Genomic DNA, 20,838 nt, shown 5'->3' on the forward strand with positions numbered 1-20,838 from the left:
GTGCTTCCCTTGGTATTACTTAACCTAAGACCTATTCCCCTATTCCCTCCGGTACCCATTGATTGTCCCCTTTTAAAATTGTTACCAAAAGACTTATGAGGTTACATCAAGGAATGTGCAAACTCTCCTTATTAAGAAGACTTTCTAACTTATTTCAAAGAACCTATAAAGGCTCTTGCAGTTAATGCAGTCTCATAGAGCAATCATTAAGCTGTGTGGTCCCAGGAGAGGGAGGCATCAAACATCACAGGCCACAACCCGGGGACAGGGCTGTTGGAAAGGCATCTTCAGGAGGGCTCCTTCAGCATCACGGAAAGGGACTGTACTGGGTACTGTTAACCCTCGCATCACAAAATTAAAGGCATTGACTCATGAACCGAGGTGCTTTTCATTTAAAAAGGTTCTCACACTCGCACCGTATTTAGCTGCCAGGACATTGCAGCCTCTAGGAGACTCCAATTAAAGTTCCCTAGAGCAGACGCCTGCTTAGACCAGCAGCGACGGTCACTCCCCAGACCTGAACCAGCCGGGAAGCTCGCCTCTGCTGCACACGTCCTTATCTTCCCGTTGTCACAGTGTTTGTACTCGTGTGTACCAATGATCTTAATTCTCTTGCAACACGCCAGTGACCTTTCCTGTGTTTCAGATTGTATGTTCTAGTTATTCCTTCATTATTAACTCTCAGCTATGCCACACTTCCTAATTTTTGCTGTTTTAACGCTTGTAAATGGCACTTAGCCTAGAAGTATTACAGTACAGCACTTCCTTAGCCCCGCCAGGAGCCTGCCTGGGTGCTGGATTGCCCTCGGGTTCCTGCCTCTACCTCTGGTCCAACTGGGGATCTCACAGTTATTTCATTAGCAACTTTTCAACTGCCCCTGCCTTTACTGTTGACTTTACAAAACTCCCTCTGTGAAGCCACTACAGCAAGAAAGAGCCCCATTCAACATGCTTTTGCCTCTCTGCCATCAATATTGGCGTCCCAGTAACTTCACACACCACCTATGGGGGAGTCATTAGTATTAAAAACAATTGTAGCTTTAAAGGAAAAATTGTAGTCTCACATTTCCCTTGTTCAGGAGCTGTTTCGGACCAGTATGTACTGTCCCTCGTTTATGACCAGTAAATGAAGCCAAATTTGTATGTTCTGGTAGAATAAAGTGTTGCTAGCTTAATGAAAAGTATATCATTTTAAATGTAAATAATTCTTTTTACCTGCAAGAAAATTGTAACCCATATTTTATCAGTTATTCAAGTTGAAAAGACCTGTATTTCAATTGAGGTGGTTTAGAGCAACACGGTAAGATAAAATCGATGGTCAAAAAGAACAAAACTGTTATATATTGCCTTTATGAATATTTTAAAATGTGTTTTGCCCTTTTCCCAAACACCTTAAGCTGTATTTTGTTCACTCCCAGGACTAATTGCATTAGAGTTCTGTATCTTGAAGATTCCTTCTTCTTGTGAGTTCCTTGTCTTCTACCTCATGACAATGTTTAAAAATTAAAATGCATTTTAAGTGATGTCAGAGGAAATAAGCCCAACATTTTAAATATCTATTAGTACAGATAACATTTAATGAATTTTAAAGGTCAGTGGTTCTGTGACTTGTGTTATTGGAGTTACATTGTGCCACATTACAGATTGTATTCTTTGAGGCAGAAAAATAATTTTTTTCAGATATCCTCGACCAAATGGCCCTCATGCCCCCTACACCTCAGCAGATGCTAAGGAGAACACAGGGAAGAAAGGAGACCTGGTCCTATTCACTAGGAAATTATAATTTGATAGGAAAGCACAAATTGCCATCTAACAATTAGGGAAGAATCTGACTTTATTACCAGCTGGGCTTAGCTTTTCAATCATTGATCCAGAAATATTTCAACCACAGACATAGCTTTCTGACAGGCAGGCTTATTATAAAAAACAGAAATATTATGAAACCTAGAAAATCCAATTAAATGGATCCCTTAGAGCACCTACCCTAGCCTAAGTGCTGCAATAAAACTAATACCAGATTTATGAGAATGGGTAAAATGATAAAGAAATTAAATTGCTCCCTTTCCACCTTTAGAAGAATGGGGTCTTTACCCTTATAAATTGGAGCTGCTTACTTAATTGCTATAATTTTCTACATATTAGTGCTATATTCATAAAGATTTTGTACTGTTAGAAACCATCATAAATTTCACAGATAGTCATATGACAAAAGATTATTATGCCTCTTTGTAAACCCAAGTATGATTCTGGTATTTCTGTGGCTGTAAATGGTACTTTTTCTAAATTCCAATACTACTTTATGTATATAGCAAATAAATCCAGTTGTATAATTTTAAGTGTCATCAATAGAAAGCAAGTAAGACCATGGTTTTAGCCCTTGATTGTCATGATTCCCATCACTCTTAACCTCACATCTGCAGCTGGATCTCAATCATTCCAAGATGATGACAGGTAAAATTATAAAATTAATATGAGAATAACCACTTTATTGTGTTTGTGGGTTCATGGACTGGCCTTAGCCCTGCTCAGTTAGATACCATAATGTAAAATCCAACCAGAGCAGTTAGCAGATGGCTTTTCAGCCACTAGAGCCATCACAGCTCCATAAAGAAATCTAGATTCCTGAGCTAGAGTCATCCTTGACAGGAGGGTTGCTTGTTTATTGGCTTGCAGCCCAAGGGGGAGTTTGTGCCCATAGCCAATTTCTCCTGCTACACCTAGATAAATACCTCTTCCCAGGTAGAATTTAAACAACCGAACTCTTTGACTTTGTCAAATGCCTTAATGGGTATTCCTGACCTGCATCTAGCGCTACTGGCTGGTTAGGATTTACACTTTCTGACATTTTTTGTTGGCTCTCAACTGGGCTCAGAGCTGTTTTGAAGTAGGGACAGCACATTGTTCTACTGGTTATTTTTCTAATTGTTTCATCTCTTTCACTGTCAAGTAACTGATGTTCTGCATTGCCAAGTGCCCAAAGCCCCTACGAAACCCAAGCACTGGTTGATGAAGGATGGAAGGGACCCATCAAGCCACTGTCTCGTCTGTGTTTGTAACCCATGATGGTTAAAAACCTTGGCTCCCAATGCCAAATTCCTTTTTATCAATTACCCCTGATTTTGCAAATTGAATGCTTTCATTATATTTTTACCTTTTTCAAATTGTTTGATGACTGAAAAACTTCTTTAATTTGGCCGGCACCTATCATAAGCAAATGGCTCTAGCTGCTCCGTTGGACAATGCCCTGCCACAGGGCTCCTACCGAGGGACTAAGAGGAAACTAGAGCAGGTAGCCAAGCTACTCCTGCACTGACACGAGACCAATTGACCTGATCAATCACCAATACTATCAACAGGTTTTGATAGAAAGAGGGAAATGTTGACCCTGATAAGAATATACCTGCCATAAAAGACGCCTCATGGTTAATTGGGCCCAAATTCCTAACTAGAGTTTAGCAGGCTTCTATCACATTCTGCATTGCAGTGAAAAGCCACACACTAGGCTCAAACGCCCTGCACACTCCTACCCTTTAAGTCAACTTTTACACAAGAGCTCCCAGGATAGAAGTTTGACTAATAGAACTGAGAGTTTCCCCCTCCAACCAGAACTGCAGAGTTATATTATTTGCATCTTCACCAACCAATCAGAACGGCTTCATTCTGACCATTTAGAATGCTATCTGGACCAATCAAACTGAGAACTAGGAGTTTTCATTTGCATAGAAACTGAGCCATCAGGAACCAGAGAGGGCACCCTCTCCCTCGGTGGAGCTCACTTTCAATTTCCACTGGAGACTGTTTCCCCTGTGGGAGCTGCAACACTGAAGTGATCTGTCTGGAGTGGAGCAGAGCTCTGAGGAGCTGAGCTGTGATGCCAGAGCTGTCAGACCTGGGCCTGTGCACATGGGCCACCTGGCCAGGCTTCCTCGCTCCAGCTGTTTATGCTACAGCTGTGCTATCCCACAGCCAAGTTGTTTCGCTGTTGAGCTGATTTCACGGAATAAAGCCTTGCCCCCTAACTGCAGCCCAAACGAAGGGGTCCTTTTGGTGTTGTGTTGGGTCAACGACCTCCAGTTGATAATAGAACAAGACTATTTCTCTGAAACGGGATCTGTGTCAGGGCAGGCGGGCAGGCAGGGAGTGATCAGAGAGCCCCAGAGCCCAGCAGCAGCATAGATGAGTTTCATTGGGTTCTCCATGATTCCAGGTGAAGGCCCCTCTTCCAGGCACAGTGGACCTCACCCCATCCTCTCATTGGAACCAAAGAGGGTGGTAGTAATTTAATGTGCACTATACCCTCCTCCTATAAAGAGCAGACTTTCTCAACCGCTCTGCTCAAATCCTGCAGGCTGGGGTCTATGAAGACCCTCTACTCAGCCTAGAAAAGCCTATGAGAAAGGCTGGCATTCAGAGCTGTGTGCTTCATTTTTAATTAGAAACACATATTAATTCATATATTCACCATTTTTATTACTTTTGAACACTCAAATCATTCGCCCTGCTTTTTATAAGGCCCCTAATCTTGAGCTACAAGGGCCTATAGTTGTCATTCAGACTAAATTAATAGTAGTTTTATTGTCTTATTATTTTTGATATCTGGTTGGAAGAGCAAAGCAATAACTATTAGGTAATAATAGCAGTAGGTTCTGATTAGAAACTAATAACATTAGCAATAAACTTTAAGCATGGTGGCCATGAAGCTTGATCAAAAGGAAAGGACACAGAGCTGCTGCAAAGGGAGAGAAACTGGGCAGAGGACACACCCACTGCCCCACTGCCCCCAGTCAGATCACCACATGCTGTAATGTATGTCATCAGAAAGAAAACGTGCTTTCATAGCAGGAAAAAAAAATTATGGTAAGTAAAATGATGGTAAGCAAATTTCATTGCTTGAATGGAAATATAGCTAAAGAAATATTTCATATTTCCAGTATTTCCAAATTTTCACAAAGATTTCTAATATTTTTCTCTCAACATTTCCTTTTGCTTCTTCAACCAGTGCGCATGGGCCTGCTCCTGCCTGGTAATTACTGGTATTTCCTGAGCACTGACTGTGGCCAGGTCCTCCCCTAAGCACGTTTCATACATTAGTGAGTGGAATCCTCAAAATAGCCATAGGGTTGACACTGTTATTTTCCCACTCACAGATCCAGGGCCTGAGACACAGAGAGGGAAAGTCACGCATCCCATGTCACACAGCAGTACACCCAACAGCAGTAGAACTGAGGCTCCAAGGCTCAGCAGTAACGCCTACGCCCTTTAAACACTCCACTCACTATCATCTTTGCTCTCCGTGTTTAACAAACATTTGTGTATGTGCTATGGTGGAAGGCGAGTGGAATGCAGAACAAAACCAACAGAAAAGCCAACAGACAGATGTGGCCCTCCGAGCTAACCCACTTACCCAAATTATTGCAAGAGCTTCCTAACTTCTGACCTCTCCTCCTCCTGACTTTTCTTTGCTTTACAGATCCTGTTAAATCAATCAGTCATGTTTATAACCCGTAATGTGTCTCCTAGGCTCAGAACCTCTTCTAACTTCCACTCTCATTCAGAGTATAGGCAAATTCAGCAAAATGATTCATGTTTTCCCAGAGCCTCCCTCGCCTTCCCCACCAGTCATCTGTCTTACAACAACCCCGTTCAGGCCAAGCCAGCTCCACGAATCTCCACCACCCTGCACACTGACCTGCACCTCTGGCTTCAGGGCCTTTGCTCTTGCCCCTCCCTCCACCTGGGATGCTCTTCCTAGAGGCCTCCTCCCATCATCTGTTTCCTGTCCTTTCTCCACTTCAGATTTTGCTCACAGGTCACCTTGCAGTGAATCAGTCTCTGAACATCCTTTTTAAAATTGTAAACCCCTTCCCCAGAGACATTTCCATTCTCTTTCTAGTTTTATTTTCATCCCTGGAACCGCCCACTATCTAGCAAACTATGTGTTAGGTGTTCATTGTTAAGCTTTTGGTGAGTTAACTTGTGTATCTTTTCCCCACTAAAATATGCTTCACGAGAGCAGTGGAGTGTGCTTTTTGTGTTCATCACTATATTCCTAGTGCCTAGAATGGTGTCTGGCACATAGGCACACAACTCATATTTGCTGAATTAATAAGCATATCTTACCCTGAAGGATCTTATCTGTTTGGAAATCTAAAAATAAGCTGTGCTCTCCCCTGCCTCTGCCTGGAAAGTGGTCAACTTTATATGGACCACACATAAGCCAAACCCACAGAGCAAGTGTGTCTACTAGTCAGTTCCTGCGGAGGATGAGGGCTGGAAGTCCTGTGAGTCCACAGCACTGTAAGGTCTTTCAAGAGTCAGGAATAGAAACATTTTCTGGGAGGAAATACAGAGCCGAGCGTAGAAACAAGAGCATATATTTGGTTTAAATCCCAGCATTTCTACTTACTAGTTCTGTGGCTGTTCCCTGAGCCCAGGAGCAGATTATTCAGCCCCCCTGAGCCTGTTTCCTTGTCTGTAAGATGACAATAATGTCCACCAGGTAATGTGGTGAAGACAAAATGGAATAATTTATACAAATAGCCTAACTTCACCCTCACGCACTGTGCTCAACAATGTGAATTCTACTCTTGCTTCCCTGTGAAATATTGGGAGGGGCTGGAAGAGGCAAGAGGGAGTAGGCAGGCTCTTCAGAATCATCTCCACAAGCAAGGAATAGCCTCAAATGACAGCTAAGACTTCAGGCAGACCCAGCTGGCCCTGAAAGACAACAAATTTAAGTATGGGGATTCAATTTGTTTTCTGAAAGCAAAACTTTCAAGAGTTTAGCTCATCTCTTTCTTCTTCCATGAAGACCCAAAAAAATGCAAATAAGCCTGGTGCCAGCAGGAAACATTAGGTTTAACCTCAAATGTTGTCTGTAGCATCATTTCCCCCAGAAGTGATAACAACATTTTGCCCGAGTTTTATGGCTGAGTGTGTTATGTTCCCAACCACACCAAACAGCCCTCTGGGCCACTTGGGGGTGGGGTCCTGCCCCTCTTTTGCATAACTCCAACAATGTCCATGTATATAGCTCTCCCACAGACTCATTTCACTGATCCTCAAGATCACCTATGAGGTGAGCATTAGAAACAAGGGTCACAGTTAAGCTCCCACCTTACAAATGAAGAAAATGAGACTTAGAGTGGTTAAAGTATCATCCATGCTCCCAGGTCTAGTAGGTGGCTGATTTGGGATGAAAACCCAATTTCTCAGACTTAGGTCTAACATCTATTCCACTACATCACACAGCATTTATGTATCTCAGCACTCAGGTGCTCCTAGGTATGAATCGAACTGAATCAATGTGCCTAGAATTTGCCTGACAGTTACTCTTTCCATTCATTGGTAAGTACAAGATGCTAGGAACAGCCCTAGTTAAACTGCATACAATATTTGCTTTTCTAAACCCTAACTTAACTCTATGGTATTACTTACTGCCCATCCCTACAGTCCTCTTTAAAGACAAGGAAATTGAGACCAAGAAAGGTTAAGTAATTTTATAAGGGCCATGAAGCTAGAAAGTGATCAAAGTATAAACGACACCAAGTGACCTCAACCAAGCTCTTTCCACTGAGCAGGGACACCTCTTGATGCTATGCAGAGAAGATCTGCCTGGGGAGGTGAGTGTCCCCTCTTCTGCAAAGCTCAGAAGGAGGTTTCCCTGGACACAGGAAAGAAAGCTCACTGCCAGGACCACTGCATCTTTTCCTGACCCATGGAGAGGTTATTAAACACTTTCAATTGCAGTTGAATGTCAGTTCCACAAGCAAAAGGTCTCGGTCAACTCATCCAAACTTCCCGAAACTTGGTTTCCCAATCTATTAAGTGGGGCTGCTTCACATACCATATAAAGTTATTGGGAGGATGATGAAATTATCAGTGCAAATCACTAAGCACTAAGGTTTGGAAGGCACGTGACCCCTTTTCTCTCTTCCCACATAAAAGAAAGGATGACACCAGAGGCTGAGCAAGAAGAGTGTAGGGTGAGAGGAGGTTATACTGAGCAGGGCTCAGTAGAGACGGCCTGAGAAGAAACAGGCTGGGCACTGAGAGAAGGCCAAGGGGAATGGGGGCAGTGCAGGCAAACAGAGAGGGGAGGGGAGGCCTAAAGGCCTGACTGTGTCCGTCTTTCCCACTAGCAGGACCTGAGATGTTGACATTTCTAAACAACCCTCTGTGGCATTCATTACTGCCTGTCCATGCTCAAGCAGGAGACACACATAAGACACAGCCTGTCAGGACCTGTCTTCTGCCCAAGAAACCTACTCAGGCCTCCCTGTCCATCACGATCTTCAAGTGGTAGCCTTGGACCCACCATCTCCACCAGAGTTTGTTGAGTTCCACAATTGCAAACTGACCTCCCTCCTGGTAGCTCTAGCCCCTGGCCTCTGACAAAGCCTTTGTTTACCCTCTCCCTCCCTGAAGCAGCACCTCTCCTCCTGCTTGAGACAGCTTTGTGCCATGGCTGGGGGCTGGTACCTGGAGGCATGTGGGGTGGTGAGGTGGCCGTCTTCATCCTGTGCAGGGCAGCAGCAGCACCCTCGGCCAGGCTGCAAGGACAGGGAGTCCGCAGTCACTGGAGCCACCCCACTGGCTTCCAAGGCTGCTCTGCTCCGTCACCACCATCCCCACCCTCCATTCAGCAGACAGCTGCCTGCCGGTCCCTGTACAGAAGGCACACCCTCTCCTGAAGCTTAGCATCCGCCCAGTTAGTCAGTCCCCTGGGTTGCGGCTGGGACACATGGCTAATCATGGGCACTGCTGGTCCTGTTTTCCTCCCTCAAAGTTGTCACATTTAGTGTGGTATATTAAGTCCCAGCGATGTCAGCAGTCCCGAGGTCCCTTTAGAGCCAAGGTGGAACCTCCAATGGGCCATTACATGGAGACATGAGATGAACATTGTGGTCCTGCCGAGATTGTGGATCTGAAGGTCTGCAGGAAGTTGGGACACTCCCTTTTCAGCAGGACTCTGACGCCTTTTGAATTGTAATTTTGTTAAAGCACCATCTTTTTGCAAAACCTTAACAAATAAAAACAGATTGGCTGAAAAGTAACCCTCTTGGAAGGTTTCTAGTCTACAGCTCATCTTACCATGTGGCCTTGCTCCCTCCTCTCCTCCATGCCCCCTGGGCACCCAGCCGTTCCCCAGAACCACGAGCACAGCCTTGCTACAGAGCTTGCATCACAGAGAGGGAGCACTGGGAGTGGAAGTAGAACCAGGCCTTTCCAATCGGGAAGCCCTGCGCTTGAATTCTTGCTCCATTTTTAACCCAGGCCACTGGGACGGAGTGCTTCGTCCCTCTCTCTGAGTCTCCGTGTTCCAGCCATAAAATGGGGAACAAAATCAGCCCAATGTGGTTGTGAAGATTAAAGCCCAGAGTTCAGGGAAAAAGAAATCTTTCTTCACAAGACAAAAGGGTATTGAGAAGGATGTTGAAGGTGATGAAGCAGCAGGTGTCCTATCAGCTTTAGATCAATGAATGTGGAGAGCCCTGTGATCACTGCCCAGCTCTGAGGTGACAGCCGTGCAGTCTTAGCTGCCAGCAGCATAGAAAGTGGTTTTGGTGGGATCCTGGGAAGCCAGCCCACTTCTATCAATGCATGTCTTCTCTCTACTATCAGGGGCTAAAATTCCTCCATAAGAGTTTCTCTGTAGAGTCAAAGCATGGATCCCTGTTGGGAGAAGGCAAAAAACAATAATTCCAAGGAACTGGTGTAGTGATATCATTCTCATTTTCAACCTGCCATGACTCCCCATTGCCAGCAGCATAGAGTGAAACTCCTGGATGGAACTTTTGATGCTCTTTGAAATCTGGCCCCAATATATGTTTCCAGACCCAGCTCTCAAAACCTTATAGGACAACTACTACAACATCACTTGCTCAGCTAGCATGCCCCAAACCTGCTATGCCTTCCACAGCTCCTTGCTTATACTCTGCTTATACTCTTGTAGTTTCTCTTCCTGAAAAATTCTTACTCTGCTTGTCTATCTTATGAACTCAAGTATAAGTCCCAGGGTCAAATCTCAGTACCCCTTGCAAGCAGGGAATGCCTCTGGCAGGGACCAAGGAGAGGTGGGGAAGGGGGGAGATGACTATCATTTCCTGAACAGCATGTTCCAAGCAGTGTGCCAGATGATTCACATGGATGTACTCACCCCATTTTAATCTTCAGAACCACTCTCAGAACTATGAATTATCTCAGTTTTGTAGAAGAGATAACTGAGATGCCCAAAGTCATACTGTTAGTAGGCATAACAGGGAGATCTAACCCCATACCCAGGCCTCTCACCTGCCCATTGTGTTACACTGCCTCCCCTCACTAAGTTAAGCATTTCAAATGCTTAGAATGGATGAGTGCAGGTTACAGCCTCATAGTCATCTCATGCTCTGGGCACTGGCTTATGAACTCACTGCCATGTGTCTGCCCAGCAGTACCCAGATGAGTAACTCAGCTCATTCTTGCTTTTATCTCTCTTGACCACTTGTGCCAACCAGTCCCAAAGACCTTAGACTTACAGAAGTTGAGTTCACAGGAGGGGTCAGCTAAGACCTTCAATTACCGAGAGTGTCTGCTTGTAGTTCTCAGGTTAGAGAAGAAAAGATAGAAAATAGCTACTGGTGAAAACAGAGGTCACCAAGGCTCAGTTACATGGCAATGCTTGTCAGGGAAGTGGGAAAACAGAGGGAACATTTCAGTCACGGGACACTCCTCTCTGGCCCGTCATTCTAAGCCTCCTCATGGGTTCTCCTCCACTTGCACACGGGTTCTGTCCTGCCTCTTCTGGCCTCTTCACTCCAAGTCTGCTCCATGCTTATTACTTTCTCTTCACAGGGCTCCAGGATCCTGAGAGGGCTCCCACACTTATATCTCTAGCCCTGGCTCCTTCGCACCAAACCTGTGATTCCTGTTGCCAAGAGATTTCTTCCCCCAAGTGTGCCAGAAGCACCTACAATTAAACACATCCAAAATCAACCCTGCTAATCCTTCTTCCTCTCCAACAAACTCTTCCTTTTCCTGATTCCTTTCCTTATGTGGCAACACTCAACAAGTTGTCCAAATCAAAAATCCAGAACTTATTCTTAATCTCTCTGGCTCCTTCCTCACCTATATCCAATCAGTCACCGAGTTCTGCTGATTAGTGTGTCTAATCTCATCCACTCTCCTCCATTTTAGGGCTAGCACTGTGACTCGACTGATCTGCTTCATTCCCTCTGTTTATGAGTCACTGTGATGGTAGAGTCATGTTTCTAAAATGCAAATCTTAGTTTGGACTCTCTTTCCCAAACCCATCAGCTTCTCTCCACAGCTTTCAGATTAAGCCTCAAACTCCTTAGAAAAGGACCTGACCACTCCCTGCCTGTCTAAACTCGCTTCCCCCGTCTTCAGCAGGACTCGCCATCTCCAGCCCCAAGCCGCCCATGCTGCGTTTTTGTACACGTCACCTTCTCTGACTCAGGTGCTTTCTTCATGCTGCATTTGGCCAACTCCTCACCCCTCAAAGCTCAGTTTAAGGGTGGCCTCCTCTGGATGGCCTTGAATGTGCCAGTCTGATTTAGGAGGCTCACCCCGACATCCCATAATTTCACTCCTGTCGCAGAACACATGGAGCTTTCCTTTCATCTGCTGTCACACTCAAAGAAACCAGGGCTTTGTTTGGTTCATCTTTATATCCCTCCCAACTACCATAGCTCCTGGCACAGGGTCAGCTAACACATGCTTGCTGAATGCTGAAAGCACGAGCAAAGAAACAAATACCTGAATGACCAGCTAAGGCCCCCGCTAAGACTCATGAAGGTGAACGTTCCTAAAGGAAGTGTTCAGACAGCAAAATAACTGTTTTCTTCATACTCACAGCTGTAAAAACTCCAAAGCACTCCCTCTTTCACCTCTACACAAGTATACCTCGGCTTCGGGTCCTGGCAGGGTGTAGGAGAGGAGGAGACCACTCTTTCTAAATGATGAGTTTTCCTCTTGGATGTCTTAGCTGCAAACACTTAATTCAAAAGTTCAGCTACCCTTAGGGAGAACCAGAGCAAGACTGGTCCCCACACACAGAGCTGTGAGAGGGACACTGCCATCCTATATTCCCTGGGGAATTTGCTCAAAGCTTTCCTGGAGTTGCTCCCACTTTCTAACTCTGTGGGTTTGAGGAGGGGCCCAGAAAATGCATTTATAAGGAGCAAGAGCTGCCAGTGGTTCTGATGCAGGTGGTCTGAGAATCACATTTTCAAAACACTGCTGTAGGTGTTTAGAAAACAATCCTAAGCCAAATGTAATTTGCTGTGATTTTCAGAGCCCTGTTCTGGAATGAAGTGCTCTAAAGATCAAATATATTTGATTTTCCATTCAAGACTAATGGAAGCAATCACTTCTCCTCAGCTCGGAGAGCCCATTAGGAGAGCAGATGAGCTAAGTATTTAGAAGATCAAAATGTGTTTAGAATATCATTTATGAAGCTGCCCTGCCCAGAGGACTAAAAACAATTCTGTGGCAGCGAGAAAGGGAGAGAGTGTATCTCTCCATGTTCACATATGCAAAAGCCACATGGACTATGTTCATCTTACGTTCTACAAACACAAGTATCTTTGTGTCACCTATTTCACCATGTAGGGTAAAAGTTAACCCAACTTAGAATAAAATCAAATCTAGAAATTATCTGGACCTTCTCTTTCCTCTATACTTAAACTAAATTTTTTATTTGTTTCTTTGTCTGTCTGGTTAATTTGTTGGTTTTTGCTTTTTAGTGATAATATGGTGATCATTGTATCCAGATATGAACTTGAGCCCCTGGCACCTGTCCCCAGCTCAGAATCCAAGAGAGCCTTCCTTAAGCAATCCAGCACTGCTGAGGCCAGTTCTTTACTTGCAAGCATTCAAATTCCTCCAGAATCCCCAGTCAAGATAAATACATGCATCAAAAAATCAGACTCATCAAGAAACAAAGAGAGAGGTCCCAAATAAATAAAATCAGAAATGAAAGAAGAGAAGTAACAATTGACATCACAGAAATACAAAGGACTATAAGGAAATATTATGAACAACTATATGCCAACAAATGGGACAACCTGGGCAAAATGGACAAATTTCTAGAAACATGCAAACTTCCAAAACTGAATCAGGAAGAATCAGAAACCCTGAGGAGACCAATAATAGCTAATAAAATTGGAGCAGTAATTAAAATTAAAATTAAAATTTTCGGCAAACAAAAGTCTTGGACTGGATAGTTTTACAGGCTAATTTAATCAAACATTCAAATAAGAACTAACACCTATCCTTCTCAAAGTATTGTAAAAAAATCAAGAGGAGGAAAGACTTCCAAACTCTTTTTATGAGGCCAACATTGTCCTAATTCTAAAACCAGATAAAGTCATTACAAATAAAGAAAATTGTAGGCCAATATTCCTGATGAACATAGATGCTAAAGTCCTCAACAAAATATTAGCAAACCGGATCCAGCAATACATTAGAAAGATCATACACCATAACCAAGTGGGATTTATTCCGGGGATGCAAGGTTGGTACAATATTCAAAAATCAATAAATGTGATACGTCACATGAATGAAAGGTAAAAATCAAATGATCATATTAATAGATGCAGAAAAAGCTTTCAATAAAACCCACCCTACATTTATGATAAAAGCTCTCAGCAAAGTGGGAATAGAGGGATCATACCTCAACATAATAAAGGCCATATATGAAAAAACTAGATCCAGCATCATACTCAATAGGTGAAAACTAAAAGTATTTCCCATAAGATCGGGAAGGGGACAGGGATGTGTGCTTTCACCACTCTTATTCAACATAGTACTTGAAGTCTGAGCCTCATTGATAAAAAAAGAAGAAGAAATAAAAAGCATCCAAACTGGAAAGTTGGTAAAACTGTCATTATTTGCAGATGACATGATATTGAATAAAGAAAACCCTAAAGACTCCACCAAAAAACTACTAGATCTAACAAATAAATTCAACAAAGTAGCAGAATACAAAATCAATATCCAGAAATTGATGAGATTTTTATAAACCAATAATGAACTACCAGAAAGAGAAATTAAGAAAACAATTCTATTTACTATTGCAACAAAAAATAAGGTATCTAGAAATAAATTTAACTGAGGTGGTAAAAGACCTATACTCAGACAACTATAGGACATTGAAGAAAGGAACTAAGGGAGATAAAAATAAGTGGAAGAATATACCATGTTCATGGATTGGAAGAATTAACATCATTAAAACGTCCATCACTACCCAAAGCAATCTATAGAATCAATGCAATTTCTATTAAAATACCAACAGAATATTTCACATATTTAGAAGAAATAGTCCAAAAATTTATATGGAACCAAAAAGGACCCAGAATAACCTCAGCAATCTTGAGAAAAAAGAACAAAGTTAGAGGGATCACAATACAGATTATCAAACTATATTACAAGGCCATTGTAATCAAAACAGCCTTGTACTGGCACAAGAACAAGCATATAGGTCCATGGAACAGAACAAAGAATCCAGAAATCAACCCATATCCCTTTGTCAATTAATATTTGACAAAGAAGGCAAGAACATACAAGGGAGTAAAGACAGTCTCTTCAATAAATGGTTTTGGGAAAATTGGACAGATACATGCAAAAAAAAAAAAAATGAAACTATATCATCAACTTACACCACACCTAAGAATAAAATACAATACTCAAATGTAAGTCATGAAACCATAAAAATCCAAGAAAATATAGGCACTAAAATTTCAGACATCTCTCATAGCAATATTTTTGCCAATACATCTCCTAAGGCAGGGAAACAAAGGAAAAAATAAACAAATGGGACTACATCAAACTAAAAAGCTTCTGCACAGCAAAATATGCCATCAATAAAATGAGAGAGAACCCACTGTTTGGAAGAACATATTTGCCAATGATACATCTGATGATGGCTTAATATCCAAAATATATAAAGAACTTATAGAACTTAACAAAAGGAAACAAACAATCCAATTAAAAAGTGGGCCCAGGATCTGAATAGACACTTCTCCAAAGAGGACACACAGATGGCCAATAGACATGTGAAAAAATGCTCACCAACACTAATCATCAGAGAGATGCAAATTAAAACTACAATGAGGTTTCACCTCACACCTGTCAGAATGGCTATCATCTGTAAATCAACAAACAACAAGTGTTGGAAACAATGTGGAGAAAAGGAAACCCTAGTACACTGTTGGTGGGAATGCAGACTGGTGCAGCCACTATGGAAAACAGCATGGAGGTTTCTTTAGAAATTAAAAATGGAGCTGCCATTTGACTCTTTGATCCCACTTCTAGAAATATATCCTAAGAAACCTGAAACACTAATTAGAAAGAATATATGTACCCCTATGTTTATAGCAGCGTTATTTACAACAGCTAAGATCTGGAAACAACCCAAGTGCCCATCAATAGATGAGTGGATAAAAAAGCTGTGCTATATTTATACCGTGGAATACTATGCAGCTGTAAAAAGGGAGAAATTCTTACCCTTTGTGACAGCACAGGTGAATCTGGAGAAAATTACGCTTAGTGAAATAAGCCAGGCAGAGAAAGACAAGTATCACATGATCTCATGTATACGTGAAATCTAATGAACAAGGTAAACTGACAAAATAGAACCAAAGGCACGGAAGCATGGCACAGACTAACATCTCAGAGGGGAGGTTGGTGGTGGGCGGGGAGTGTGGGCTATAAAACGGTGAAGGGAATATCCAAAGAAGATATACGCATAGCCTATGGACACAGACAACAGTGTATTGAGGGCCAGAGGGAGGAGAGGGCAGGATCTGGGTGGAGGGAAGGGAAGGGAAGGAAATTGGGGAACACCTGTAATCATGTGAACAATAAAGATAAAATATATTTTTTAAATTAAATTAATGGTGTAAATTATTTGCAGCAATAATATATACACTATACACTCGCCACTGTGCCTAACTAAAGATTTCTGACCATATCAACCTCGTGGATGCTGGTGTTTAACCCTGAAGTCAAAAGAAACTAAAGGTGGAGGAACATTTACCCTTGAAGAAAAGCTAACACAAAGCATGTGCATTTTCCATTTTATCCTACCATGAGAAGAGTCTTTAGTTATCAACTTTTTAAGTCATGGAAAAACTATGCCTTTTTAGATTTCAGGCCTCCCTATTCATTTTCAACAAGAAAATTACTGTTTTGTATTATAAAATTTATAATTCTGCAAGCACAAATGCATTAGCTTAAATAAAATGATTAAGCCACATAATCAGACCCATCTAGAAAATCAATTGTATTCCCAATAATAATAATATGGAAAATTTTTGTATTTCTACTTGGGGCTGCAGCCCATGTTCTTCAGGTCCCTGAATGACCGTTTTCCTATCAGAGCCAGGATGATGGTAGCTACAACTAAGTAATGGCACCAATACCCAGTTTGAAGCTTCTACAAGGCAGGCTCTAGTTTAGGGATTTCACTCACATTGACCACCACACAGTCCTCACCACAACCCTACAAATTGTACCAATGCAGCACCTGAGGCCCGCAGCCACCAAATTTGCCTCAGTTCACAGAGCTAGTGAGTTGCGAGACTAGGACCAGGAGGCCATCCTGGCCGGTGGTGCATCAGTCCGTGCAGAGCTCGACTCCCCACTGCCTCCAGAGACTCAAGGCTATGCATCTGCTGAAGGGGTTTGTACCCTGGACTTGCAGACTTTGGCAGATTGGAGCAAGTTGCTAAGCCAAGCTTTTTATTAAATCACACAGTGGACTGAATCTTAAGAGACTTTTAGACAGTTTCCCTATAATGTGGATATAATAGCAGGAGCCCTGCCTCCCCAGGATGTGGACATGGAGTCAAAAGGGTGATCTACAAAATAAAGATCTAGTTCTTTAAAAAAAAAAAAAAATGATTTATTGATTTGAGAGAGAAAGTAAGGGAGAGAGAGAAGGAGAGAGAGAGGAACACGGATTTGTAGTTCCGCTTGTGCACTCACTGGCTGCTTCTTGCAGGAGCCCTGACCCGTGATAGAACCCACATCCCTGGTGCATCAGGACGATGCTCTGACCAATGGACTGCTCTGTTCTGATCTAGTTCTTATATGTCCTTTCCTTCACCATTTCAAATACTTTCAAAAGTAAACCTTTTTATTTCTCAACTATCAGACAAATACCAAATTAACAAAAGAACAGAAGGGAGGGTGGGTGGGAAGGAAGAGGGAGAAACTATGATAAAAACAAAACCCCACAGTCAACACATGCAGAACTGAGGTTAGGACCCAATCTCTAATATTCCACCACACAATATGAAAAGAAATTATTTTAAAATGATTTTTAATTAAAGTAAGCCTTTTAATTTAGTTTTGTGGTAGTTTTTGAAGCATGATTTCTTTTGTTTGAACATTCAAAAGAAAAGTTCACCATTGGGGTTGTTGGAAGAAAACACACTCAATGCAATGGAAAGATCGTGGTTAAATAAAGCTGCTTCATGAAGACGTAGCTGATAGAAGTGCACACAGAGCGGAATGAAGCGGCTCTCTCCAGTGAGAGCAAAGCCATGCGCCTCCCTAATTTCCCGTCCTATCTCAGCTTGGCTATTTCTGCCCCAGAGCCAAGGCCTCGGGAGGCCGCCCATAGCTCTTACTAGCCCACAGGTTCCTATCAGGTTATCTCTTCTGTGCTCGTCACTGCTTTATTTATTAGTGGTCCTGATCTTAAAGTGAGTGAAGTGTTCTTGGGAAGTAATCATTTCCCCAAATTTCTGAGTGAATAAAGTCTTCCTCTTCTCAGAGTAATTGCTTTTTTGGGGGGTTTTTTGGCCAAAACGCATTCCACTCTGTTATGGTGGCAGCTTTATGATGTGATTAACCCTACCTGTTTCACCTGCGGGAGGACGAGCGTCACCGACACGCTTCCTTTTCCTCTCTATCCCCTGGTAAAGCTCCACCAGGTGAAGGAAACCACCACAGTGAACTAGGGGACACATCCAGCGAGTAAGCAGAAGTCAGGCCAGGAGGAAAGGTCACTCATTCCCTCAGGAAGAGCTCAGCGCCTCTCGGTGCAGCATGGAAATCCCCAATTCCCGTGTGCTCGGGGGCCAGGCAGATGACAAAAGCTAGTGACAGACAACGTAAGACTTGAGGTCATCACAAGGAGCAGGGACATTGATGTGCCCTCTTTAAATGCAGTCTGTTTCCATACTTTCAAATTTTTCAAAAGAAGAAACTGAGATTTTGATATGAAATATCTAAATTTATAAACTGTTTTAATTTAATACATCGTGTGGGCCAACAAAACCCACTTTCTGGTCAAATAGGATAGGACCCCCATAAGCATCTGCTGAGCTGAGGGCCACTTGGTCTTGAAGGGGACTCGCGGTGACCTGTGGGCATGGGCTGGAGTCAAGTACAGCACAGAACGTGAGTGCTCTTGACACTTGAAAGTCAGTTTAATGATATTACCCTGGACGCCTCACATGTGTCCAGTGCTCCTCCTTTTCTCTGCATGGGGGTGGTGGTGACGGGCCAAGGGCCTGACAGCTAGTTATCTGAGCCTCAGTTTCTCCAACTGTAGAACAATAGGAGGAAGAAGAATATCATAGAAATGAAAACGTGACAACGAAATGTTGGGGGCAGCGTGGAGCCTGAAGGCAGATGATAGACCCTCGCTCCCAGCTCCCGCCAGGCGTCTGTGTGACCGGGCACATCTCTTCCCTCTTCTGGGTTTTACCTGCACAGGTGCGGCTTGGAAATGGTCTCTCTGGGCTGCGGTTCTGGGAGCCCCTGACCCTGGCAGTGCTGCCTGTGAACATCTTGCTCCCTCTAGAATTACCAAGATGGTTTACTAACAACTGTCTCAGAACTGAGACCTGGTAAAGGAGTTAGGAGTGATTTGACTGTATTTAAGGAGAGAATATAAAAGGTCTCCAGATCTTCCACAACGTTGTCTAAAGGGCAAAGGCTGCCACCTGAGTTTCTCACAGTTGTAGCATTTAAGGTGACAAACACAGCACTCCATCGTCCTTCCTGAAAACCAGTGTTTCCAGCTGGACCGGGGCTGGTGGTTAGCTTGCCTGGAGGTGGCCAAGGAAGCACTAACTGCACAGGACCAGTGAGGTAACCTAGACAATAAGACATGGAAGAGACAGGCATGTCTTTCAGCAAATAACTTAGTTTAAAAAAGCAGGCAGGCAGGGGATCAGAGCCGAGCTCCCGACTGGGATGAGCATGCAGTGCAGGGACCAGCACCGCTGTGCCTGGGGAGGACCCTCGCAGCATCTCCCCTGTCTCCTCTGATCCCCTCTGGCCCCTCTGACTGCCTCCCATACCTTGGGCTCCTGCTATATAGCAGTCCCCTCCCCCTTATTCATGGGGATAGTTCCAAGATCCCCAGGGGATGCCTGGAACTACAGGTAGATAGTACCAAACCCTACATATACCATATTTTTTTTCAATGCACACATACCTATGAGAAGTTTAACTTATAAATTAGGCACAGTAAGAGATTAACAACTATAATTATAAAATAGGACAATTATAACAGTAATAATAATAAAAGTTCTCTGAGTGTGGTCTCTTTCTTGCTCTCAGAACACTGTGTGCTGAACATAGAGCTTGGATACACTGGGTAGAAGGGTGAGCCACATCCTGGTGGCACAGCAGTCGGGGCCAGGTTTCACCACGCTGCTCAGAACAGCTGCCATTTAAAATGTATGAGTTGTTTATTTCTGGAGTGTTTTGTTTAATATTTTCAGACTGCACTTGACAGCAGTTAACTGAAACCACAAAAAGCAAAACTGCCAATAAGGGGCCTCGTCTACTCCATCATCATGTCTCCCAGGCGCCCGCATTCGCTGCGAAACAGCACAAAGCATCAGTGTACGAGCCAGTGTGCCCCTCGCGTGTGTGTGGCTCAGCTGGACTGTCTTGGCCACAGCTCAGTCCTGGTCTGCCCCACGTCGCTCACCCCCCTGGGCGGGCAGGCTTCACGGGGCACAGCCTCATGGTGATGGCAGGAAATGTGAGGACAGGGACTCTTGGGGCTTCAGCTCAGAGCTGGGACACTGGACGCGACACGTCCACCCACATTCCACATGCTGGAGCAAGTCACATGACCAAGCCCAACATCAGTGAGGGGAGAGGGTGGCCCCTCCCAGGGGGAGCAAATAAATAGTCATCTACCACACCCTGGAGGCTCTGGGAGCAGGGGCCATTCTCCAGCATGAGTCGCTGTTCATGCCCGCTGGGCCTCCTCCTGCGACCGTGAATGAGTGAAGTATGCAGCAATCAGGGGAGAGCTAGGAGTTGGGAGACCAGGGCTTCTGTTCTATGGGTGTGCATGGGTGCTGTTGCCTGTCTCCTACCCTCTCTTAAAGTGAAACGTGGTGCTGAGTGAAGCCGATTGTGTCTGTGGATTCGGTGGTCAGCATGACCTCCAGACCACTGTTGCTGGACAGGCAGAGTGGGCACCACAACCCTATCCAGTTAACAAAAGGGAAATTTATCTTTCAGAGAGTGCACAGTGTGGGCCCTCGCCATGGCCTCATGCTCTAAGTTTCTCCACTGGGGGCCAGCGGGGAAGGCAGACCAGCTCAGCTCCATCACTGCCAGCCATGCGGTCTCCTCCCCTTCCTGGCAATGCCTCACAGCTAGGCAGTGGGTTGGCTCACTGGGGAGACACGAGGGGAGGGCATCAGGGGCTCACGGGAAAGCAGAGCTTTCTCTTTTAAGAAGGAGACCTTGGGAATCTGCCCCTGGGTATCTCTGTGTCTGAATGTGAAACCTGGACAATAGGATGGCAAGAGGGAGCGTCCTGAGGGCAAAGGGGGCACTGAGGATGCAAAA

Source organism: Miniopterus schreibersii (assembly GCF_964146895.1).
Source record: "Miniopterus schreibersii genome assembly, chromosome: 7".
NCBI classification, from domain to species: Eukaryota; Metazoa; Chordata; class Mammalia; order Chiroptera; family Miniopteridae; genus Miniopterus; species Miniopterus schreibersii.